The sequence below is a fragment of the Hippoglossus stenolepis genome, chromosome 16 (genome assembly GCF_022539355.2).
Source record: "Hippoglossus stenolepis isolate QCI-W04-F060 chromosome 16, HSTE1.2, whole genome shotgun sequence".
Lineage (NCBI taxonomy): Eukaryota > Metazoa > Chordata > Actinopteri > Pleuronectiformes > Pleuronectidae > Hippoglossus > Hippoglossus stenolepis.
Window position 1 is genome coordinate 6516644 of NC_061498.1, and position 26522 is coordinate 6543165.

The 26522-nt window shown below is 42.4% G+C and overlaps 1 protein-coding gene across 1 annotated transcript in view; it reads left to right on the forward strand.

The window, feature by feature from the left end:
• The window catches only part of LOC118122818 (protein phosphatase 1 regulatory subunit 29), a 58436-nt gene that overhangs the window by 7557 nt on the left and 24357 nt on the right, over positions 1-26522 (forward strand). Inside the window, exon 2 of the mRNA XM_035179692.2 lies at positions 10074-10291. The gene's annotated coding sequence lies outside the window, so the exon portion shown is untranslated. The remainder of the gene's footprint in view (positions 1-10073; positions 10292-26522) is intronic.

Below are 26522 nucleotides of genomic sequence, written 5' to 3' on the forward strand. Positions count from 1 at the left end.
CGAGTGGGTGTGATGCGGAGAGCTCTGTCATTGTTAAAGGATGATGAACACAATGGAGCAAGATTGAGCAAAACATAATGTTGTGGTATTTCTTCTTGAATCGCAGCCTCTGGCGTGTTGCATTCACATCAGATGAATGCTTACATATTCACACACACACACACACACACGCGCACGAAATGCAGAAATACAATTACGCACTCATACTTGAACACATGTACAAAGTGGATTTTGGAATAATGCCTTGTTTTTTTTCTGAACTGCCCCAGATTCATTTGGCATCTGTGCTGCACACTCATCCCTCTCTCTCTCTCTCTCTCTCTCTCTCTCTCTCTCTCTCTCTCTCTCTCTCTCTCTCTCTCTCTCTCTCTCTCTCTCTCTTGCTCCCTCTCTGTTGTTATCACTCTGCTGTTCCTCACACACACACACACACTCTCTCTTTGTAGCCCTCCTCTTCAATCTCTCCCTCTTTCCCTCTCTTTATCCATCTTTCCCTCTGTCTCTCTCTCCCTCTCTTAGTGCAGACTGCTAAGATCTGGGTATAAATATTTTAGCTCTGTCACCCACTCTGCATCTGCACTTTCACAGAGAGACAGTATCTCTATTCAGCTGGTGTGTGCATGTGTGTGAGTGTGTGTGTGTGTGTGTGTGCGTGTGTGTGTGTGTGTGTGTGTGTGTGTGTGTGTGTGTGTGTGTGTGTGTGTGTGTGTGTGTGCATGTCAAGGCACAGTTTAGCTGGGTATGTGATGGTACGTTCTACTGAAGCATCTGTTTGCATTGTAGTTTGTGCCGTGGCCCACAGAAACTGAATGTTTTAATGTCTCAGCCTGTGCAGAGAACGAGCCCGATTTTATTTAAGGACGGCTGGTTTGAGTAATAGAGCCACGACTCTGAGGACTCATCACATGCGAAAACACTGCACAGCCGTTTAGTTCTCACACGATGTGAGCAGTGATTTCTTTAATCTGTCATCGTGAGTGTGTGCAGGAAAAGCAAATACCTCATTGAGTTGTTTCATAACTTCTGAGCCGACGGGAGCCAATCCAAATGCCTGTGTTGTTCACACAGGGTCATGCAGTCGGTTGAAACCTGGCCTTAGACATAAATACTGATTCATGATAAAGTCATGGCCGTTCTGTCACGCTGAAATTGGATTTCATGCTCAGTTAGAATCTGTAAATGTGTTAATCTTGCATAGGGTAGGTTTCTTTTTTTTCTATCTGTGCTGGGAGCAAAGGTATTCATATGCAATGAAAAAAAAATATATCTAACAGGATTTTGAAAAATGAATTACTGTCAATGTCATTTCATTGCATCAACAGCAGATTATTTCAAACCCTCTTTTGTCCTGCAGCTCTCTCCATCGAGTGAATCTCCATCTCTCCATCTTCACCTTCACCTGTGACAAAGGGCCTCTTTTCCTTTTGATGGGTTTTCCAATTTCGTGTGATACTGGTGGTTCCACTTTCTGACCATTTCCCAAAACATCTCTCACCCGAACCTGGAGCTCGCAGACACACACACACACGTCTGTAATCAGAAGCTGCTGCCCGCTGACTTTTCAAACACGCTGTCGAAACCCGAGATAGTGTGTAGACGTGTGCACTTTCATTCATATCTAAAAAAAAACAGTTGTTGTTGAGATTCCTTCAGATGCTCTGCGATGCTCAGACTGCACACACTGAGAGTGAGGAGTCACACAGGCTAAACTGTAGAAACAAGCCGCTGGTTGAGGTAATCAATAGTCAAACAAACGCTGCCTCTCCCCTCGGTCAATAATCATATTTGTTACTGTACAACGGTTATAAACCGGCCGGGGGAAGTTCATTTGTTCTTCTTTTTCATTTTTTGCTGCATTTTCTTTTTTTTTTTACTACAGTTTTACTGGTGGAGCTGAATCACTCAGACACACACAGCAGGCCCCAAACCCAAACAGACCCACACTGTCAAATATGCACAAACCTAAGCCCAACGCACACACACACATAGACACATGAGATACACGTGTGTGAGTGCGCACACAGAAACAGACACACACTGTCTACACTCCTCTTTGCACCCCTAGGGATTCAAATGATTTCACAAATGCTCACACTTAATCCACCAGCCAGGCGACAAAAGCTTAGACGAGTGTGCGTGAGAATGTGTGTGTGTGTGTGTGTGGCACTGTACTGCACCGTGGTTTATATGAGAAAACATGCACACGTTAAGTAAAAGATTGTGATTGTTTACTTACTGTAAATCGGACGACACCGCCCACTTAAAGTAAAAATAGTCGTAGAAACGTGAAGGTGGTGTCTGAAAGATTTCTTTTGTCACAATCTCCGTTTTTGTTTTCCCTCGACAAAAGAGCGATTGTTATCACTTGTGTGTTCCTGCTTTTTGTTCCCATGAGGACAATAAACACGTATCCAGACATGTGCGTTGCCTGGAGATTCTCCTAGTTCTGTCTGATGTAGCGTATGAATCTGAAACCATTTTCTCTGTATATCACCACTTCAATTCAGCGGACGACCCAAACACTGAGATCAGCAAACAGCTTAGAGCCTCATTTGAATATCAGTTGAAAGCAAACGATTAAAGTTGAAAAACATTTTATCGCTGCCGGAGAAATAACTTGAGATTTTTAATTGTAAGGAGAGTATCCCAAGGACAGAAGCTGCACAGCTTGTTTAAATAAGAGACAAAAATTCTAATTAATCATTTCAAAAATGTCACTTTCTGTTTATTTTGTTGCTTTTCCTGTTTGGTTACTTTTTCTACACCAGGGCTGCGTTCAGCCCAGATAAAAACGTCACAAGGCCATTCTCAGTGTTCTTGGTTTTAATAAATCTTCATAAAACAACTTCATTATAGGACGTGTCTTTTAACATCCTCAATTGATGCTGACACACGTTTGTTGGAAAACCTTAGAATCCATTGAGTAAACTACATTTTTAATATCTTTGGGTTTATATACAAGTTGCATAAAATATCGTGGAAACATGTCGTTCAACCTGGAAACCGAAGCAAAGCGGTTTTGAGATTGAACGCCCCATGTCTCACATGAGCTCTCTCTCTCCTCTCAGTCGTCAGTTGGTCTTTGTTGACTCTTATGGTACGAACTTTGACCCTTGACACCAAATAATAGTTACTAAATGCAGCTACTGCTCGGTGCAGCTAATTACTTTTGCCACAGTGGAATTAAGTCATGTAGTCACATATGTAATGAGTAACTCTTCTACCCGGCACATCCCTGCCAACAATACATCACACGGATGATATCCTTCGGTTTTCTGGGTGAAAACAACATCGACAAAAGCAATTAAACCTGACGTAACCGTGACATTATCTAAACATTATTCTGACGGCATCCCCGCACCGCAGAGATTTGTTATTCACCGTTTGAGAGAGGTAGAAAGAGAGAGAGAGAGAGACAGAGACAGGGGGGGCGGATTATGAAAGTCCCCATTCTCCCTCTAATCCACTATGCTCTCCCAGGCGTCACTCCAAAACCTACACCTCTCCGCCCAAAGGTTTGGTGGCCTGCACTGACTGAGAGTGAAACCTTTGTTTGATGCTCACTGGCGTGGCGGACAACATCAACACGTACTGCTCATCTCTGCAGCTCTGGATTCTGAGGAGAACTGTTTCTGATGTTTTTACCCTGTGAAATCAGTTGTAGTGCGGAATAGATGTGTGACTGTAAAAGAAATGACTTGGAGTTAAAAGATAATTTATGCCAGAATACTTTTTGTGTGTGTGTGTGTGTGTTCAGTGTGTGTCCTCAATATATCTAAGACACATCCCAGAATGCATTTTTGTTTAGCGGCACTAACCCACCACAGTGAAACACATGCATGCGTTCATGTTTTTCCATTTAGATACACACGCTGATCTTCAAAGGTTCCCTCATGGATTTCTCTCTCTCTCTCACACACACACACACACACGCACAAAGCCATGGTGTCAAAAAATGAGATCTACAGCAGTTTTTTTTTCCTTTTGTCACTTTACTTCTATCACCACTTCAATCTCCTTTTCTCACTCTGTGTCTCCCTCACTATCTCCCTCTCTCCAACTCGCCCGCCTGAAGCTGTGCAGTTAAGAGGCTCGGTGGCAGATTTTGCCTGGCAGTACTGAGGACACATGCGCCTCGGAGGAAAGACAAGAGACAGAAAGACAGATGGGTGGGCGATGGAGATATACAGTATTTGTTAGAGGCTCGATTTCACTCCTCCCCTCCTTCCCTCCTTTCTAATCCTTCCACTCTGTCAGTGGTGTCGTCGAGGCGGAAGCAGTGGGCACGCCGTCAATTTACCACAAACTTACTTTAATTAAATGGTGAAACCTCCACCGACGGTTAGCCAATTTTGTGGGGATGCAAAATTAGTGACGCAGCAAAGAACCGGGTCCGACCCAAACCCGAGGCCGCAGCAGAAGAGCTCTAACCTCTAGAGTTATTTTCTATTCTTGACATTAAAATGGTTGCATGCACGTTGGGATTTGTTTCCCCTGAAATGTCTGATTCATGCTTGATTCAGCATGAGGCGTTGTTATCTAACCAAGACTGACACATTTACCAGATGTGGTTTTCCTCAAGCTCTGCCGGCACCTGCCTCCCTCCGCTTTGTGACATCACCTTGTGATGACTCACACACCTGCTCTCAGAGTGTGAAACCTCTGTCTCAGTTTCCTGCCTCACAGGCTGTTTATTACAACATTTAAGGACTGCGTGGTGTTTTTTAATCACAGCTGCTCCTCATGAACATGGGTGTATATACAGATAAATGAACGAGGCCTTACGACCCAGACAGCATACGGAGGTGGGCCACTTCAGGCGGTGACGCAGCACTTCTGGCCTTCTTGTGGCCCACTTGTAAAAAAGCAAATGTGGCCCAAATATCACAAAAGCCTGTGAGCCTTAAATGCTTTACTCTCTGCAAGGTGTATTCTGGATGTGAACCTAAATTGGCTCATGTGGTGAATGGTGAACATGGCCCAAATAGCACAAAACAAATTTGGGCCACCTTTGGCACCTTTGTATTGCCATGGCTTACTTGTGGCCCAGATCTGGTAAACAGGAGCGGACCACCCGAGTGCCATAATTCTAAGCGGCATGTGGGCCGGATGACAGTGTGGCAGTGTGGGCCAAATCGGGGCCAAAACTATGTGGGAAGGCTTGTTGAGCTGGTAGAATACATCCCTGACACGTGGAACTCAAGGTAACCGTGAGCTGTAACGTGAGATTTTCCTCTAACAGATTTAAACAAACGAGAGATTTAGATATTTCATGCTCATAATTATTTTGCATGAATTTGGTACAAGCATCATTACATCCACCCATTTGTTGTTTTGTTTGTTTGTTTGTAAGCAATATTATCCCAAACCTACTGGAATTTAACCATGGAATTTGGTCAGATCATGGATGGATGCACTTATGATTTGTTTTAACCTCAGACATTTTGAAATATGTATATGTATATGTATATTATAGAAATGGAATATGGTATGTTTCAGTCTGCACCGGCTTGTTGTCGCGATGACCTCACCAGGATCTTGCAGCACGAGGCATGATAATCGTACGCTTGCATAATCAAATACCGAGTGGGAATTGTCCGGATGAAGACCACACAGCTGACTGGCTTTGTTATTCTTCTCTGTGTTAAGGAGATTTCCTCCTACATGTCGCGTACAGATGGAATTGTACATTTGTATGCGGCACAAGAAAAGCATTTCAGGCTTAATTAGATATTCTACACTGCTCTTTCAAAGCACCAGGAAATCGCATACAATAACTACTCATACGGGCTTTGTATCCAGCTAATTAAGAGATGTTTCAATACAAAGATACAGACGGAGAGATCAAGACACTCGTGCTCAAGAACTTATTTGTTTTAAATTATAAACTTGAGTGCAGCAAAATGTAAAAGACAAGAGATGCAAAACACACAGGAGATAACTGACGAAACTGTAAAAAACAACCATTGCAATGAATACCTGCAGACATTTAATGTATGAAACTTTCCCAATCCACAGTTCATTACAACTCATCCTAAACTCGGCCACACAAGTTCTAATCAGGACAAAAATATCCGACCACGTACAAACACATATCCGACCACAGATCTCTGCAATCTTTTTAGATTTTTTAGGACAGTTTAAAATTCTCCTCCTGGTCGACAGAGCACTTCAAGGCCTGGGCTCCGCCGGACATTTCAAACACGCTGTCAGTGCAGTATCCCGGCAGATCTCTCAGATAACAAGGTTGGAAATCTCCCCCATATAGCCAGAGAGCTTTCTAAGTCTGATGAGGTTGGCTGTCAGTATTGATGCACCTAAAGAACAGAACAGGTTGCCAGATGATCTCGCTGCGGTTTGCTTGTTTAAAAACTTTTTTCTTAATTCTTAATAAAGCCCTTTATGAGCTGTTTTAGCCTGTTTTTATTTAAAGCCATTTAAACCAGATGTTGTTATAGAAATAAAGCTGAATTTGAAATTAAGAATTGAACTGAGGTCAACACGGTGGTGTCGTTGTTAGCCCTGTTGCCTCGCAGCAAAAAAGGTTGATACACTGGTATTTGAGCCCTGTGTTCCTTAGGAAACCCTGTTGGTCACACTTCAGTCTGAATAACTGCAGAGTTAAGTTGTACAAGTGATGTAAGTATTACAGTATTGATGTTTCTTTTGACCACATGATATAATAATAATAACCCACAGGAAGCTGTGTCATGATCCTTCCATCTAGGCTGCTCTCTGGTTGTTATCATTTCCTGTTTTATTGTGAAGCTCCTCACCCCATGTGTCTCTTGGTCGTTTTACTTCCTTCTTCTGTTACCTGCACATGTGACCGTCTGTGCTGTGTCTCACCTCTTGTCCCTGCTCCCCTTGTGTATTCAGTCTCACGGTCGTCTTGGTCAGTTCATCTGTTCACCTCCTCAGTCCTGCCTTTGGATTTTCAGTTTACCTGCCTACCTGGAAAATGGAGCATCTGTAAGCCTCTTTTTTTTAATCCACATTAAGTATTCACTTAACTGCTTTTTTCCTGAGTCACCATCTTGGGTCCTGATGCTTAAAAACAAGTTGAGAGAGGAGTTGCTGTTGCATATAAGTGATGACATCAGTAATTTGGCAATTTGTGCAACATTATTTTCACCAAAAGTTTTTTGTTTTGATCTAAGTTGGGGGAATGTACCCAGGTGGGAAATAATTTGGTCCATTTATTCCGACACCATGTGAATGTCGGACGTGTCCATTATTAGACGATCAGATTAGATAGAAAGGACACGACTACACTGTGTGGTGTGGGAGACCCATCCTTCATCTGTGTTTTGTGGATAATGGAAAAGCCGTTGTTGGATAGTTTTGACTGTCAGTCAAACAGTTTTTGTCCCCTGCCTCGAACTTAACCCACAGCCCCAACAATGTTTTAATGTGACGATACCGAGCCATTAACCAGCTTTCAACACTCGAGCAGTAAAACACTCCAACGCTGTCATATAAATAATGCCTGAACCTGTGAGAAAAATAATGGACAGTATGAGCAAGAGCGGCGTCAGAAAAATGAAAGCTTGTCCTGTGTCAGTGTGATAGAGGCTCACGGTGACCCAGCTTTACACAAAGTACCTCATCTCTCACTGTGTTTCTGCTGGGAATGACTCCCCCCGCTGCGACCTGCGAATGATATGTGCTAGTCTTTCTGTAGTGCATTAATTCTCTCAGTAAACTTCGGGAGATTCACAACAGATTTCTCGTGCACAGCTGGAAATCGCCTGCTCGACGCGAGAGGTCGCAGGGTTCAACCCCGGAACAGAACATTAGAATTCACCCCCTGCAGGGATTCTAAATATCTTCCGCAAATTTTAATGGAAATCTTGCGATTAGTCTGTGACATCTTGGGTAGGAAGTTGACAATTTGACCTGCGGGCTTGCCGAGGGGAAAACCCATGGGGAAATAAAAAAGTGGAATGGTTCGAGCGTGAATGTGAGCAGCACATTTGGCCAATGTTTCTTCTGAGCTCAACTGACAAGCATAGTGCAGCGCTTTAAGACAAAATATCCCTCAGAGAGCCATTTTGACCTCTGTTATGGAAACACAGCGGGGGGAGTAGTACAAAAACATATTCTGAAACCCAGCAGGATTTATGAGGATAATACGGCACCAGTGAGGAGTGTTTACAGGTTGTTTTATATTCATAGTTTTACGTCTAGGGATAAACACCATAAAGATAGACCTCAATGCTTGAATACTGTTTTTCTCGGGATGATTTTCTTTTTGTGAACAAAGGCAAAATGTTGGAAGATAAACATCATCTATAAAAGGTCTGTTTTTAAAAAAAAGTTTTAACCTCTTTGTTTTTAGTCAAATCGTGAGTGTTCATCATTTTCATGATCATGTCGTGAGCATGAAGCACTTTTACTGTATGAGACAGTACATCTACTTTGTTATTGTACATTTTGCACTTTATTCGAGTAGATGGATTTTCAGGTACTTTTCACTTTTACTCCACCACATAAATTATCAAATATCTGTGTACTTTCTACACAACAGTTTTACAATGCATTGTGTTACAAGTTCACACATTTACTGTTAATACTCAAAGTATATTCAGAAGCAAAAAACCTTTTACTCAAAAGTTAATGTTTACTTTAATACATTTTTTGCCTATATACTTGTACTTATACTTTATATGTTTAAGTACTTCCTCCACCACTGCCAACAGGATCCATGCAAATGATGCTCTGTGTGCTCTGAAACTTCAGTGTATTTCACTGCGAATGAAATCTCACAGGATGTGTTTTCCCCTGTGTGTGTGTGTTTGTGAGGTTTGGCGCTCGTGTATTTTCACATGTACGTGCATATCTACCGTGCCGAGTCATGATCGGGTGTAAGGCAGCATTCTTCTTCCATTTTACTTGCAATGGAAGAGCGCAATCGGCCAGGTGTCATGCTCTGCTCACTGTGGGGCAGCTGGCCGGGCTCTCCCTAACTGATTTATACTGTCTGTTTGGGTCTGTGTGTGTGTGTGTGTGTGTGTGTCGTGCGTGCGTGCGTGCGTGCGTGCGTGCGTGCGTGCGTGCGTGTGTCAGTCAGGGAGAGGGTGAAAGTGCTGGAGGGGAGAAAGTGAGAGACCAGTGGAGAGAAAGTGGAGGGAAAGAGGGAGGAAGTGTGTGTCTGTTTCTCCTGACAGTTATTTGCAGGAATTATTCAGAGATACGCAGTGTGTGTTGCACGCCGACAGCTCGAGGTGTGTTGTGACAGGTGTCCTGCTCTGTGACTGAAACAGGGAGATAGGTAGTATCTCATTATATATAGTACCACTTACAGATTGAGCCATCTGTCACCTCGTCGCCCTCTGATGCTTCGTGGGCCATTATTGTCATCATTATTGTGACCCAGCTTGTCTTCACGTGGTGATGATAATTTAAGTGAAACGCGACAACAGAGGTAAAGAGACAGAAAGTCAGTAGGAAAGAGAGGGAGAGATCGACAAATGGAGAAAGAATAAGAGACAGAACGGCCAACTTTTGTATTCCTGCACATTTCTCCACGATCTTGCTGCCGGGAAAAATCTGTGTGATTCTGAAAAATCTCTCCCTCGCCGATGTGTTTTATTTCACATTGTCACTACTCGGCCTTTCCACTTTCTTTGAGAATCACTGAGTAATGAAGGATGCATAATTCATTGTTATTTTCCTGTTATGCTCCATTTAAATTGGTTCACTGATTTGGTTGCATGACCATAGCTTTTAGATAAATATGGAGCTGAAATTTTGTTTCCACAGGTTTCTCATGTGACCAAATACCATGAAAGATTTAATTGAGATCTCTTGATTTTACACAGAAAAACCCAGAGTGATTTTTACCTGAAGTTTCACTAAATATTCATTCCTATCCTATAAATACTTGTATGAAAGGATCATATTGGATATGATGATAAAGTATGCTTCAAATGTGATTTAAATCATTATTGCTGTACATGCGTACATGCTGTACATGCGTTGACATGAGTAGTTATTGAAAAATAACCAGTGAAACTCATGTATTTCTTTCACTTTAGCCTCTCTTTTTATTTGTATTCTCTTCATTTCAGCCTGAGTCCGAGTCGTGTCTTCTGTGAACCTGGCAGAACCACCGAGGACCGGCACCAAGGCCGAGATGAGCAAAAGAACCGGATGATTTTGGCTCCGCGGACCCTGAGATCACTTCCCTGCAGCAGAAAGTTCTCCCACAGCAAAGGATACGTGGCATTTTTTTTGTCTTAACAAAGACACTCGAGGAAAAAGAGCAGGCACGTAAAAGAGGAAACAGGTGGGAGATTTTATTTCTTGCAAAACAATTTCTGTCCTGTTGTGAATTGAGGTTTCAGGGTTTCACCAAACCTCAAGATAGTTTCTCCTTTTGAAAATGGATTCCTTTGACTGATGGTTTCAACCTTGTGTTGCTGTTGGTCGTTCATCATTTGTGTCTCTCAGGGACATGTCTGACCTTTATCTACCTTAAGTGTCTCACACACACACACACACACACACACACACACACACACACACACACACACACACACACACACACAGAAATGAAAATCTTATGCAATAACAATATAAACTGAAACAACCTCACACTTTACTCACACACATTTATCTGCTCTACAATAGCCTGAACCTTCCTGCCAGTGTGTGTACGTGTGTGTCATGCATGTTACTTTACGCAAGTGTGTGTGTGTGTGTGTGTGTGTGTGTGTGTGTGTGTGTGTGTGTGTGTGTGTGTGTGTGTGTGTGTGTGTGTGTGTGTGTGTGTGTGTGTGTGTGTGTGTGTGTGTGGCTCTTGGCACAGTTTAACACTGGGCTGAAAGCATTAGTTAGTGTCTTCACAGGCTTATATTATGCCATCAACCCCGCGTTTTACTGCACTTACTTTCCTGGCAACACTGTCATTAGCGCTGACAGTACTTCACTTACCATATCTGTTATGTTCTGCCTGCATGTGAGCGTCAGGCAGAGATACAGTCAAAGACGGAGTTGCTGTAATATGTTGTTCTGTGCTTCGGAAAAAGAAATGTAAAGAAAACACTGAATCGCACCTTCATACTCATGATGACCCACATAATGATGATCTTAGAGTATGTCATCATATTAATTATGAATTATCATCAGCAAACTCTGTGTAGTCTATCGCCATCAATGGGTACAAATATGAGAATCAGAATCACACCGATGATATCATATATTTTAATAATGTCTCATTTTCTAGATAGTAGATAAACTATTGTTTGATATTGATTGTTAGTGTTGATACGTATTGATTACTGGTAATGAACAGGTCAGGAGCAGAGTGGGAGTGGGCACCACACTATACATTATATCATTATTTAAATAAAATGCCCTTTAATGTTTATATTTGTTATTGTGCTACAGGCTGGTATTTGTGCTCAATCGCTGCTGAGCTGTGTGTCACAAATACTGTGACAATATTCAAACAAAAGAGTCAATTCTGGTACGATAAAGGTTAAAACTATTACTCAGACAAAAGTGACTTTATACTATGAGTAGGTAAAGTTCAAATAACTACTTTACTTGTCTTTGCTCTAGTTTAAAACAATCCCTTATTGTAGAAAGTGAGAGTTGCAAGATATATTTGATTTTAAACCCAGTTTAGAGTCTTATGAATACTTGTAACATATCAAAGTGCTCAAGAAGAGAAATGCTGACAGTCTGTGTTCAGAAACCTCAAAACAAGCCATTCGACTTGTGTAATTTTGTGACGTCACAATGAAACACTCTCCGCCCTCAGCTTGTGGCATTTGGAATCTGCCCATTTCTATTCAGCCTCTATGGAGGATTATGGTTTTGTTTGTCCCCCTCCAGTCGTCTTTTCTGCTTCTAATCTTTTAAAAGCTTTTCTTCTACTGATCGGTGGATTACTTTTATCGTGTTGTTTTTTAAGTTTCACGTTTTGTAAGTTGTGGTGTGTCTCACGAGTTAATCCTAGACTGGAAACCAGCTATTATAATGGCGGTGTGTGTGGAAACTTGCTTACTCACAGTCCACGGACGATATCCACCGCCTGGAGTGGAAGCTGGATAAGCTGCAGCTCACGGCTTTGTCTCCGTAGCCGCTGCCCGGGCAAAGCATATTTCTGACATAAACTCCCCCATATATGCTGCTGTCACGCTGCCGCTATTAGATGTTCCTACCAGGCCTTAAGGCTCTGAGCCTTTTCCGATTGGCTGTCCGACCTGTTCTCGCTAGTGCTCCCGAGAGAAGCGTGAGAGAGACATCAGACAGATTTCAGATCCTCACAACCACAAATATCTTGCTGTGGTTAGCAAAACTTTCAACGGACCCTCAGAAAAGTGTAAAATATGCTTTCAAATCAAACGTTATTAGTGCGTCCCTTTGCTTAGAGCACGTGTGTTCTTGTACTGTATGTCTGCATGTTTGGCTTCCATGAAGAACTAAGTACTTAATGTGCAGTGTCATGTGCATGCTTTGCAATCAGCTGTGACCCTGTAAACTCATGGTCGGCTGCACCAGCTACATCTGTCAGTGATAGAATCGCCTATATGACTATACCCCCTTGCTTTTTTATGCGTGAAGGCTTTTTTGGGCTCTGAGGACGGCACTGTCAGTTAGTCACTGCTTTCAAATCACTTCAGTCCAGACGGTTAAAGAAGCACAAGGGGCCCCTGAGGGCCCTTTAAAGGGCTTTCGGAGTCAGACCGGAGAACCAATAAAACTCGGTGATGCTTTTGTGTTACAGCAAAATATATATATAAGGAATTGTAATGCACAAAACAACAGTGAGAAGAAATTCACTTAATCTTGCTCCCTTGGACACAGACTGCTTCATTCTTCAGTAATTGGTTCATTTTAGGACACTGGGCCTGTTTGCATAGAACCAGCCCATTTACAGAGTGTGTACAATTCTCAGTACAGTAAAAAATCTCCCACTGGAATGTTAAACGGATATAACGCAGTGTAAATGCACTATATATCGCAGCGGTGGTTGAAGTGAGCTGAGGACACTGACACTGTCATTCCAGACATTCTGAGGGAAAATTTCCGACGTTAACAGAGTTTCAGTTAACCAAGAGAGAAACTATTAACCGTTACAGGCTGTTAAGGGAGGCACTTATTGACTCGCTGGATGAGACTGAGGATGACATTAAGTCTGCCACTCTGTGATATAAGTCATTACCAGCAGTAAGATCCTGTTAACACCTCATGATATGAATGTGGCTCTTTTCCTGTCACACGTACGTTTGCTGCGCTCCTGTAAAACGGCCTCATTTACACGTGTCAGATGTTTTATGCGTTGTTATAAATTGACGAGACGGGAAACGAGTTTTTAATGTTGCAGACCGTCAGTAGCTATTTCTATAGGCAACATTTAAAGAAGTAGCTATTTCTATACAGACGGGAAGGGCATGGTGAGGGGTATATGGACACAGAAAAAAGAGATGGTGCTTCCTGGCTTTAGTCAGTTTGAGATCCCTGCAATGATGAGAAGAAACATGCAGAACCTGTAATACCCTAAAGATTTGATTCCAATCCTTGTTGGAGATGTTTCAACCATCAAAGTGTATTTTAAAATGGTGGCGACAGTGCTCATTTCTGTTGAGATAACCTCTGTGCTTTATCTAAACCAAACTGGGCGGAAATTGTTTTGTAATTATACAGTGTATCAAATAGGGAACAATCCATGCATTGAATGTGCGCAGTCTGAGGAAGTTCATCCATGGCTAATGCATTAATTCATTTCTGTGCACTGAAAACTGGATTGAAACAGATGTTGATGTATGCTGCATGTGCTAGAACCCAACCAACGGTGCCACACTTGGCAAACACGTACCTGCTACTGCCAAAGAGGCAGTTATTCCTGTGCTGTGATTGCCAGCAGTGTGAATGCCAATGAAGGCTGTTACACAACAACAGCCTGAGGAAAATGATGCACTGGGACACGGTGCAGCATACAGTACTCACACGATACACGTTTTCATATAAGAGCTGTCCAGTGCAGCCGCATTTTTCAATTTAACCGAGAAAGATGAGCTGCATTTTGGTTTAGTGTCTCAATTTAGAGCACGTTGAAACCAATTATTGACGACGTGATAGCTCCTCCTCACAGACCGCAGGCAATCTAGTCTGTGGAGCTGTGCAAGTAGAATACTTTTTTTGCTATATGTTGTGCACGTTCACCGCAGAGTTGCAAATCTTTGTCATATTTCTGATGTTAACTAGATTAAGACAAAAGTCTGAATCAGCCACTGCCATGTGAACAGCAATTTCTGTTTAACTTAACCCGGATAAGGTAGTTGCATCATGTAGACATGTATACGTCTTAATCACAGAATAACATCCTGTTGGAGCTTGCGTCGTCGTACAGCCGTTACCAACTGCTTGACGACGCATGTACTGTGCCCAGGATGGGAATGTAATCATATTGGATGTAATGATGTCAATAATCCGACCGTGCTCTGTAACAGGTAAATAGGGATATAAATGGAATACACTAATAGCAACTCATGTAAACATCATAATCACAATAATGTCTTGGTTTGAAAAAGGTCAATAGTTGGAATATCGACGTCCATGACAGCAAAGTCGCTGTTGTAAATGTGTATGTGCAATTACTACACGTCCAAAGCCAATGACATAGACTCGAGTCTTCTCCGAAATGAGAACCTTTCAGCTGCGGCCGAGGTTGTGACCCCTGCTCGACTGCTCATCTCTGAAACTGGCCTCGTATCCACCCGTCTCACCTCAACCCATTCAGAGGGAGTGAAAGACCGTTTTGCTGTGAAGTGAAGAGGGGTGACGAGAGAGGGGAGAGACGAGAGGACGAATTTAAGTCTGTGTCTTTTGCGGAGGGGATACTTCATGGTAATTTATTTATTTCCTGTATGTGCCGCAGCCCGAGTGTCTGCTTACATCCCGATCCACTCCTTTTAATCATCAATCTGGCAAATCCCACTTTAATTATGAGCCACTCCTCCTTCACTCCCCAGACTCAATCAGAACCCATAGAAGAGCCTTTTCAGCTATAATGGGATTATCGATCGGGTGGCAGCCTTGAACTGAGACTTTGTGTATGCGTCTGGCTATACAGTATGTGTGTGTGTGTCTCTCTGTGTGTGTGTGTCTCTCTGTGTGTGTGTGTGTGTATGTGAGACAGAGAGAAGTGAGCTTTGGTGGGTGCACGTATTTTTGTGCACGTGTCATGGTTGACCGAGTGTGTTGTGTTGCAGTTTAGGGTGAGTCTGAATGTTTATGTGATGTAATATCACCAAAAATGACCCCCCCTAAATGTGTGTGTGTGTGTGTGTGTGTGTGTGTGTGTGTGTGTGTGTGTGAGAGTGTGTGTGTGTCAGCGCTGTCTGGAGTCTCGTCTCTGCATGTGATGGGCTGAGGGAACGAAGCATCAAATTCCTCCAGTTTCAGTCTCATCGGGCGTGTGACATGTTTTACTGATGAGTTCAGAGCTTATTCGGACTCGTCTCCACCAGAAGTTTCATTTCTTTTCCTCGTCCTTTTATCTCAGACTTCAAAGTGGCTGTAAATTGTCACTTGTGTGCACGAGTTGACTTAAAAAGGGGAAAAAAAGGCAGATGGGTAGTTTATTTTTATTTTTATTGCTACCAGTAAATTCGTGAAAACACATTTCAGGTAGCCGGGGAAGGGACAACGCGAGCTGTCAAATAACTTTTTGATGCGCAGGTTCATTTTTTCACTGTTGTTATTAATATGGAGATTCATATTGTGTGTTTGGTTGCAGTCTCACAGCCGTCAATCAGGTTTCTTGACGGCACAAACCCATTTTAAAATAACCTCGAATGTTGTTCCTTTATTGAAAACATCAGTCATGATAATGTTGGGAGCAGTTAATGCGCCGTCCACAGGCGCCACAATTTATAATAAAACAACAATAAAATGATTAGAAAAGGAAATGTAACAGCGGCAAGTGTCAGACTTGTTTCTATCATAAACATATTTAATTAAACTCTGAACACAGTCAGTGTTTATCCCTCTGTTAGTTTTCCAACTCTATCATCTCTCTCCTTCTGTGTCCCAGTCTCTTTCGCTCTCTCTCTCTCTGTCTGTCTTTCTTTCTCTGTCTGTTTTTATCTCTGTCTGTCTGTCTCACTCTCTTTCGCTCACTCTCTGTCTGTCTCAATCTCTGTCTCTCTCTCATTGTCTGTCTCTCTCTCTGTGTCTTTATGTCTGTCTCTCTTTGTCCATCTCTCTCTCTCTCTCTCTGTCTGCTTCTGGCTCTCTCTCTGTCTGCTTCGATCTCTCTCTCTCTTTCTGTCTGTCTCTGTCTGTCTCTCTCTCTGTCTTTCTCTCTCTCTCTCTCTCTCTGCTTCTGTCTCTCTCTCACACTGTATGTGACGTAATGATTTTCTCGAAATAATTTATTAATTTTACTGTCCTGCTTTCCCTCAACATACGAGGATCTGTGTATCAGATCAATATGTAAGTATGACTCTGCACTTTTGTGTGCAGGTAAACTGATAGAAATCTGTCCACATGTTGTTTGTCTCTGTCCCGTTTCTGGCTCAGTCCTTTTGTTTCTCTTTCTGTGTTCATAACATTTTTGGGTGTTATTTCAGCTCATCCTGCAGAACATTCATGCCTGCATGCGTGCATACAGAGACACAGAACAGACGGTACACACACACACACACACACACACACACACACACACACACACACACACACACACACACACACACACACACACACACACACTAACACACAAATACACACTTAACCAAAGGGGTGAGGAGAGCGTCTGATGAATTTTAAAGCCAATGAAAGATTTAGGTATGCAGTGTACCCATGGTGCCATGTTATGTCATGGTTTGGGTTTGACCTATTTCTCTCTCTCTCCTGCAATTAACCAACTTCTGAACACAGTTTCCTGGCTCCCAGCGTCCTGCCTGGTTCTCTCGCTCCACTCTTTGAAGTGCTAATCCACTCGCGAGGTCTGTCGGCTAATGAAGCTTTAACCTTGAAGTGATTATCGGAGCCTTGTGAAAGTGCCAGTGACAGCAAAGAAATACAATTTGAAAAATTGCACTGTAATTATATTTCTGCCTTCTGTTTGTGTGTGTGCCGCTCCATCATGGTTCAGTTTTATTGACAACACATGTACTGAGCTGGGTTCTTTAAGTGCAACATCGGTCTCAGCAGTGAACAGGAACAATTATTCTCGTAAACTCACTCATACAGTTCTTGTGCACACAAATAACACACCGAAGGGAAGAGAATGAGTTTTATGACGTAAAGGAAACAAAACGATGTATATTTGTTTTTGATGAAAAGCAGGAGGCTGCGTGAACCTCATTTCATCTACACTCTACAGCAAATGAAAAGAAAAGATTTGTCTACAGAAGAAAAGAGAAAGGAAGGGTTTGTGCACTGATTAATAATCGTACTCAAAATGAAAATTTAAATGAAAAATAAAACCATTTTCAGATGTGAACTCAGGACGATGAATTGCATCTGAACTTTCACACACGAGACATTTGTTTCCATTTCGTCTTTTTACTTCTGTCACATGTTATCAACACGCTCCTGGTGAATTGCTCGGAGGATCGGCTGTTTTCTTTCATCGGCTCCTTTAGACTTTTTACTTCGGGGGGGCGCTGGCCAGAGAAAGTCCGCAGAAGGTCCCGAGGCTCTCACTCAGACATTTGTGTTCTCACATAAAGCCCCTGGTGAGAAAGTCTGGAGGTTCTTAGGAGTTCAGTGCATGTTTGAGAGCAGCTCAAGTGCGTGTTCATTATTATATGTTATTATATTATTGATGTTAACCAGGGGGAAACCTCATTCTGTATTGACGGAGACCATAAGAGAGAAAGGGGCATCCCTCACATGCAGTGAATGGTACATGTTGCATAAGCTGACGTGGCACTGATCTAGTGCCGTAATCAGATCAGTATGCTTGCAAAACCCTAATCCATGAGCAACTGCTAAACAGCAGCAGTTCAGCTAAAGGCACAACGACTGACAGGCAGAGGTCGACATGATCAGAAGAAGAGTGAAGCCTCGTTCAGAGAATCCTCCTGTGGCATGTTTCTGTCTTTTTGCATCCACACCCATCTCAGGGTTTTCTTTGAATCCCTTTGTTTCCCGGGCAACTCCTCCTCGCAGCAGGGGCCGGCACACGTGTACGAGTGTGTGTTTCTACCATGTATATTTTATGACCACTATGATATTTCTAGGTCTCTAATGCTCACCATTCTCCAAGAAAGATGGAGGGTGGGTGTGTGTTTGGAGATCAGAGTGGGACTGCATATCTTTCCACTAACACCTTGTTCACAGGACTTTATGAAAAAACGATTGCAGGACTGTGCAGAGCAGACGGTTAAATCCACGACAGGGATCAGAAATGGCACTTAAAAATATAGTGTGTTGCAAGCTTCCTCTTTTTTTAGTGATATTTTCACTTTCTCTCGACCTCCTTAGGAATTATGCACGACTTCAGCAACCCAAAGAACCAGCCTCTGTTCCATAGGCTGTTTAAGTCTGTCTATGTCCCATCAACTAACATGGAGGAGGCAGGTTTTTATAAACTATACCTCAGCCAGCAACTAGGTGGTGATCAAGATGCTTTGAATTCATTTTTTGTGTGCATTTGTGTCATGATGATCTATACAGGCAAAGTTTAGTTCAAATAAAATTAAGAAAGCATGACGACTCAGGTGACATTCAGGACAAACTTGTGATTAGCCGTTGGTATTTTCTGTTAGTTTACTCTGAGGACTATAGGTAACAATTAGAAAACCAGAGAATGATCTGTAAAAAAAAGAAATCCTGTTTTTCAGCTTTCCCACGATTCTCTAGATTTCTGCTATCTCACATTTTATAACATAAAACTATTAAAATATACATCTGTAGGTTTTATTAACCCACGAGGAAATGAACACGTCTGTTTTTAGTTCACATCAAAACTGTTTGTTGAACTAAACCAAAATTAATGGAATCAGATCAGTGTGGTTTCCATGTAAAGCCAGGTGAACCCTGCCGAATTATACACATTGATATATATATAAAAATATACAGTTTACACTCACAACTTGCCCTTTTCGTGTTATTAATGTGTGTTTGAGTGAAGAGAACATCAATAGAGAGGAGGACACTTTACTGGGAACATAATTACCTGTGGAGTGACGTGAAAGATTTAATCATAGATGTGAGTATTAATAAGACATCAACCGAGAGGCAGCTTTTAATCTGCTTGAAACTATTTGGAGAGAGATCTAACTCTGACATGTGCCCGGCTGTATTTCTATTTTCTTTGACTGCGTGTTTCAATTTATGCAAAGCATGTAATTTGGCAGCTCTCTAAACAAGCGGCTGGAACATCACTCCACACCGCGTCCTCAAACCTCTCCAGCTCAAAGCGTCCACATCAGTGCTCCCACTCTCTCCGTGTGATGACGGTGGTTGTGTTGTGGCGTCTGTGTGTGATGCTGCAGTGAAGTGGTGCTATCCCAACGAGTTTTGTTTTGCCCAGGTGCACTCTGGGATGGGAGTTTTGCGTCGGTTTGAAATGAGTGACGGGGAGTCAGATGTTCAGATACTCTACATTTATTCCTGTTCATTCCATTCTGAAACCCACCTGTCCATCTTAATCCACGACTCCCGACGAGATGATTATTAAAACCAATTTGAGCAGAGAAAATCTCGACTTGTTCTGAGTTCAGCTCCCGAGTGATGCTGCTTTTCATCCGACCCTTTCGCTCTGTGCTGCGTTTCATGTCTCGCTCGTATGCCGCCTTCAGCTCAAACGAGAAAATGTGCTATTAAAAAGTTTGGATATACAGTATTTTTAGAAGAGTTACAGGAAGTTATTACTGGGCCATAATTTGTGTGCATGGGTGTGTGTGTGTGTGTGGCTGCGTCTCAATTAAGATGCGCGCCAGCACACACACACCTACATACATTGCTGTGAAGATGAAACTGGAGCATTAAATGAGGATCTGCGTCGTCTGAGACCTACCCCGGTGTTATTTTAAACCTGGGAAACGTGTCAGGGTTACACTATCTAGGTAGCCTAGAATGAGAGCGACCTGTTAGCCCGGGCTGCACTTTGTACCAGTTGGTAAATTGGTGTAAAGACCTGAAAGTTGCTTCAAAGACAATCCAACTCAGAAACTCAGCCGGAGTGAAACCACACTGTGTGAGAAAGCAGCTATAGACCATTCGTTTGAATGTAAAATTGGACATTTAGTGGTTCTGGCTTTAGTGGGATCAGTTCTGATCAGTCCATTGTCTCACTGGATGTTTCACATGCTGTACAGTGATGGCTGTCTTGGCGGCTGCGGCTCAGTGGATAGAGTTGGTCATGCATCAACGGGGTTCGGTGGTTCGATCCCCGTCTCCAGTTCTTTGCTATAGAACTGGATCTCCTGCTTTGGCTTGCAGGATGGTGTTTGGTAGAAAAGAGAGAGACAGAAATAAAAAAACTTGATGGTGAGAGAGAGAGAGAGAGGTCAGAAAAGAAAGAGCAGAAATCCTGACTCCTACTATTTCCAAAGCAGCCCAGGGGAAACCGAATGATGATTTACTTTCTCCAACATCTGTCCTCCTCTCTTCCTGCTTCTCGCTTTCTCCCTCCCTCTCTCTCTCTCTCTCTCTCTCTCTCTCTCATTACTGTAGCACTTTCTCTCCTAATCACAGATCTTCCTTCTGTCCCACACTCGCTATCGATTCCCCTTCACTGCTTCTCTTCTACCTCTTCCCCCACCCATGACCCATTTCTCACCATCTGACCGACATCGGATAGAAAAGAGGGCAAGAGACATTATCCCCTAAATGTAACTTTTGACTGGCAAAGGAACTTTAGAAACAGTTGCTGGTGAAGTTGAATGTGGTATTTGATAGCACTCGTTATAATTTCGCAAAAGTTTGCAAATAAAAATATATTGCATGTGAAATCTGGGCCAAAAACAGTTTTGCTGTGTATCTCAGCAATTCTACCTCCTAAAGTCCTATCTCCTGTCTGGGATTCTGTCTTGTTCACTAACTTTTATGGCTGAGTTTTAAATCCTATTTGAGCCTCAGGACAGTTTGAGCTTTTTCCATAAGGCAAACTTCCAGGGAAAGGAGTGCGAATACAAAACACACCAGAAATACCCATTTCCTGCATGAACAGAGGGGCGAGCAAACACCGGGGATGATGGCAAATCTTGTGAATGCAGGCGCAGGCTCAGGTATTTGCAGTTCTTAACTGAACCCTTAACCGAGCAGTGTACATGACAAGAGCGGCCACAATTCTAAAGCACAGAGAACAGTGGGCTTAAGTGCCATGTACACGCTCAGATCTGACAAGGCTATGAAACATTGGGAAGCATTTCCAGGCAAAATCAATACCTCCATCCTCACTGCTCTGTATAACCAAGTATGTTGCAATTAACACTGAGCGCCACTGAGTTTCCAGCAGTAATTTAAAAAGAAAAACAAGTGCAGCATTATCTAAATGCAGTAAGTTATTGAAAATAGAAACCTTTTTGCAGAAACGATGTAAAGTATTTTGTTACAGTCATGCTGGTGCATATAAGGGATATTTTTTCAGCATGTTTAATTTCAATAAATATAACCCTGGATTTAAACTGAGGGATCCACTGCAGCTACATTGTGATTTCTTTTTTAACAAAAGAGACGAGCCCAACAATCATTAACAAAGAAAAAAACAACTTTTTGTAAGTATATAAAATGGTTGCAAGCATAAATCCCAAACCTCAGACATATGGCTTTGTTTTTATGACTTTAATAATCAGTGTGTATCCTCCTACTTGATAAGATTCTTAGAATTGTAATTTTCACATCTTGCAGTATAATGCTCCCAGTAGTTTCTCGTTAAACTATAAAAATCAAAGCAGTCAAATAAGTTACAGGTTGTAGAATCAAAAGATGAAGCAATAACAATTAAATTCAGATATAGACATAGAGAAGAAGTTTGAAAACCAGTTTCATCAAAATTTAAATGCGCCCCTTTACTGCCGGGGACTTTTAACACTCAAGAGCTTTATTCAACATACACACACACACATTGTGAGAAAGCACCAAACTATGCAGAGCCCAGTGACAAAGAGCCTGACATGCATGCCTGTTGTTGGCCCTGTACCCAGGACAACATCATCAGGGTTTGCTGCCAGACAGCCGACATCTTGTCCACGTCACACCAGCTAACGTCCCCTTTCAACTCGGTCACAGGAGGCGCTCGAGCCAGACCGCGTCTCATTCTACGTCCCCGTGACTGAGCCTGCTGGGACGAATCATGTGCATCATATCCATCTATATCCCTTTTTAAATTCCACATGTTAAAAGTTATGTAACACTGTGAAATGAATCATTTTTTCCCTCTAATTTTCAAATCTGAAGTATTTTCACTTATAAATATATGAATATTGCGGCCCTCTATAATTTGGGTCAATATTTAAGCACATTTGATATTCGAGTACTTTCACATGAATTAAAATAAATGATATGTAACAATTCTTTATAAAAATATCCATAGACGAACACTCCCATGATCCCCTGCTGCTTCATGACGTCATCAAACTAGCTCTTTTGTCATTGTTTCTATTGAGAGACCCTCAGCAGCCAAAGTTGCATATTATACGTTTAAAGCAATTTGTTGTGTGAGAACTGTCTCACCCTTAATATGTTATGCTTTGGCGCTTAAATTGAATTTGAATTGAGTAGTTAAATAGACTGAATAAAAAACTGAACCGATAGAGGAAAGTAATTGGGTGAAATAGATCCTCAGTAGATGAGCTGTCACATACTGTATATGCACTTTAAGTGGTATATGTCAAACTTTCTCTAAGGGATATGAATGTAAAAATATATCACAAACATTTCCTCAAGTATCATAGTTGAGTGTGTTGAATTATCTACTCAAAGCCATTGTGATAATTCCCTTGATCGACTTTTGTTTTCATAAATACTAATAACTTCAGGATGCGACCCCGCGCTCGGTTCTGTCACCATCAGTCTAACCAGGATGCGCTAATATCAAGGGAGGGATAAACTAAATCATTAACTGGTGCCTGTGCAATCGTGTATTTCAAAACTACCAACCGAATTAAATACTGTCGAGGCTCATACAAGAGATAAGATATGGCTGGATGAAACTTTAATGAGCCCTGTGGGGGGAAGTAGATCGTGGCAGCATCAAACTGCAACAGGATGAAATATGAAGGAATACAAGAAAAAAAAAAAGAAAAAAGGGGAGAGTCAGTTCTGGGGCACTTACGCTGAGAAAGTTCAAATGTCAGAGGTGAACGGTTGGGAGGGGGCGTCTGAGAGCACGCGGCCCACCAGACCTTTCAGTGACGCCGGCAGCCGTGCATGTCAGCTTTAATTGCTTGTCAGTGAAGAACAAGGAGAGGTGGTTGCAGTGGGCTTGTGATCACGATAGCTAGACAGTTGAGGAGTGGGAAAAAAATAAAAAACGTTTGTCGAGAGCGACTGTGCAGTTAGAATTTAACTCATTAACAGTTAACTGATATCTATTTGGTTTTGGAATATACATTTATATATTATTACAACATGGATCTGTATACAGAGAAGATTCTTGCTCTAACCAAAAAGCGTAAAGTACGATAGAAGCCTTTCAGCATTTCACCAAACAGGAGGGAACAGATGCTCGTCATCCTCATGAGATGCAGAGTCTCAAGGTTTCCGCTTATCACAAGACGAGATAAACAACTCCTAACACAAAACATAAAAACCTCTAATCCAGAGGATTCCTTGAGAGGCCTTCAGACCTCTTAGGTCAGCAATCAATCGGTTATCTGTACCGCTTATCCTTTGGGGGGCGGAGGGGAGCTGGAGCCAATCCCAGGCGAGGGGCGAGGTTCACCCTGGAGACAAAGGACCAGACTCCAGAGACAAGCGGCCGCTCAAACTCACGTTTACACCTCCAGACAAGTACGCACGCAGTACGCAGAGAAAATCAAAGCAGACACGGGGAGAACGTGCAAACTCCGCAGACGTTGCTAACCGCTCTACCACTGTGCCACCATGCCGAATCAATATCATCTATTTCATCTTTCAATTGGAAAAGACCCGAAAAAAACGAAGGGGGTCTGTGCTTCAGGGACATCAGGGGAGACGGCAGGGGGAAGAGCAGGCAGGAAAAGTGGGAGAGAAGGATAACATGGGTGGCTTTCAAGAGGTAAATAGTATTTATCATGAATTATTTCATGAGTTAGAATCCTGGTTAGAATCCCGGTTCAGCCGGATTCTTTCTTTGTGGCGTTTGCATGTTCTCCCGGTGTCTGCGTGTTTTTTTTATTCTGGCGTCGTCCCTCAGTCCAAAGACATGCAGGTAGGTTTAGGTTACTTGGAAAATTGCCGACCTGTCCAATGTCAGCTGGGATTGGCTCCTGCTCCGGTGACCCTCAAAGGATAAGTGGTGTGGATGGATGGATGGATGGATAGATGGATAGATGGATGGATTGATGGATAGATGGATGGATTGATGGATAGATGGATGGATGGATGGATAGATGATGGATGGATCTCCAAAAGACTATATGTGGATGACTAGTCCTTGAACCTGAAAGACCTTATATGTTGGTAGGTCAATTTGATTGATTGAATGTAGTTAAATGGTGAATAGACTGTATTCCAGAACTGATCAAGTCTAACAACAACTCAAAGCGCTTCACAATACAAGTCCACTTCCAAATGCAGAGTGGAGGAGACAGGGATCGATCCACCGACTTCTGGTTAATGCCCTAACGTGCTGGTGAATGCCCATTAAAATCCTGCAGCACCACACAAGCTCAAACTATTGTCCTCTTTGAAGTGAGATGGAAGGAAATCAGTGTTAAGTGATGTCGCCTTCACATTTTTTCCCTCCTGCATTTCCAAGCTTGTTTGTAAAAGAGTCTTTTAGTGCCGTGCGCCTTCGGCATTCAGTTGAGGCCAGAGTGGTTCCAGTGGGAACACACTGCACCAACACACCTCCTGCAATTAGCTGGGACGATCCATGTGGCACTCTCACAGTATGTCTGCGTCATCTCTTGGAAAATCCATTTATCTTGTTTTGCTTCTGTTTTCAGTGTAGATTCTTTCTTTTTCCTTCCCCCTGGTGGCCTCTTTTCCCCTTTTCCTCTGTTCATCTAAAGCAGTTGCACCTCGTTTTTTTCCCCTCCACTTCCTTCACTAATTACATCCCTTCATGTAGTCTGTGTTCTGCCCCTACACCCTTGCTCCCTCTGTCTTTATCTCGAGTCTCCACATCCTCCATTTCCTCCCTCTTCATCACTTTCGCTCAGTCCTGCTTTTTCTCTCCCCGCTGCCTTGCCCTCTCCCTTTTCTGCGCTGAGAGTCTTCTCAGAGAATAAAGCAATGACAGAGGCAGAGTTTAGTCGTCGCCATGAGTGAGAAGATGAGAGAGGGGAGAAAAAACAAAGAGCTCTCTTATCTCTCTCCCTCCTGCCATCCTCTAGTGCCTCTGCTCCCACTGCTCCCTCTTTCTACTCTATCTTTAACTCTTGTTTATTTTAATGTGCCTGTTTTTTTTCCTGTCACTGTCTCCAGGTTGTTGATGGGGACGGATTTGCTTGACCCACACACCATAAATTCTCACTGTCTATCTTTCTCACACACAGCCATTCTCTCTCTCTCTCTCTCTCTCTCTCTCTCTCTCTCTCTCTCTCTCTCTCTCTCTCTCTCTCTCTCTCTCTTTCTCCTTCTCCTTCTGCGCTTCACACATTTTTCCTTTTAACCGAGATTTAACAGGAAGCGATGAGTTTCATAACATGCTCGTCTTACATCTGTTGTCAAGTCCCGAGAGTTGGTAACTTCAGAGCCGCTAAGGCATCTGTACTGTGAGCACAATGCTAATGCGCCACTCATGCGGATAACAGCTCAAAAGGGAGAGAATGATTATGTATTCTAATTTTAAAAAATGTTGAAAGATGGGGTTAGACAATTCTTGCTAAAATTCCCTCAATTCTTTATGTAAATATGGACAAACCTCTCGCTATTGTGAATTAGGCCTAGTTGAAAATAGGGAAGGATGCAAAATAATGTTAAATATGGCCAGGTCTGCAAAAATGATGGAACTGTTTGCTATAAAAAATGATTGCCTTATTGAACCTTTGCCAAAGCTACGGTATATTTAGAGTCTGACAGATTGTCATGACATGATATATAAGTCATAAACGCCATGCTGGGTATCACACAGTGATATAGTGATACTCATGTTTGCAGATTTGTCCTCACATGAATGTAAAAGAAGCGTATAGAGTCTTATTGGCTTTCCCCCTCTACTTCCTTTACCACAGAGTCAACACGAAGAAATTGGGATTTAACGACCAGCGAGGCTAATGTGAATTGGTTCAGGTCCCTTTTCTAGTGAACACAAACAATATTAATAGTATAAATTCCCTGTAATACATTGTACATGCTTAAGTCTGCAGTATCAGTCACAAAAAAAAAAACAATTTCCATCCCTGCCAGGGTTCCAAATAAAGAAGTGGAATCAGCACGACTAATGTGGAGTAGATGGCGAA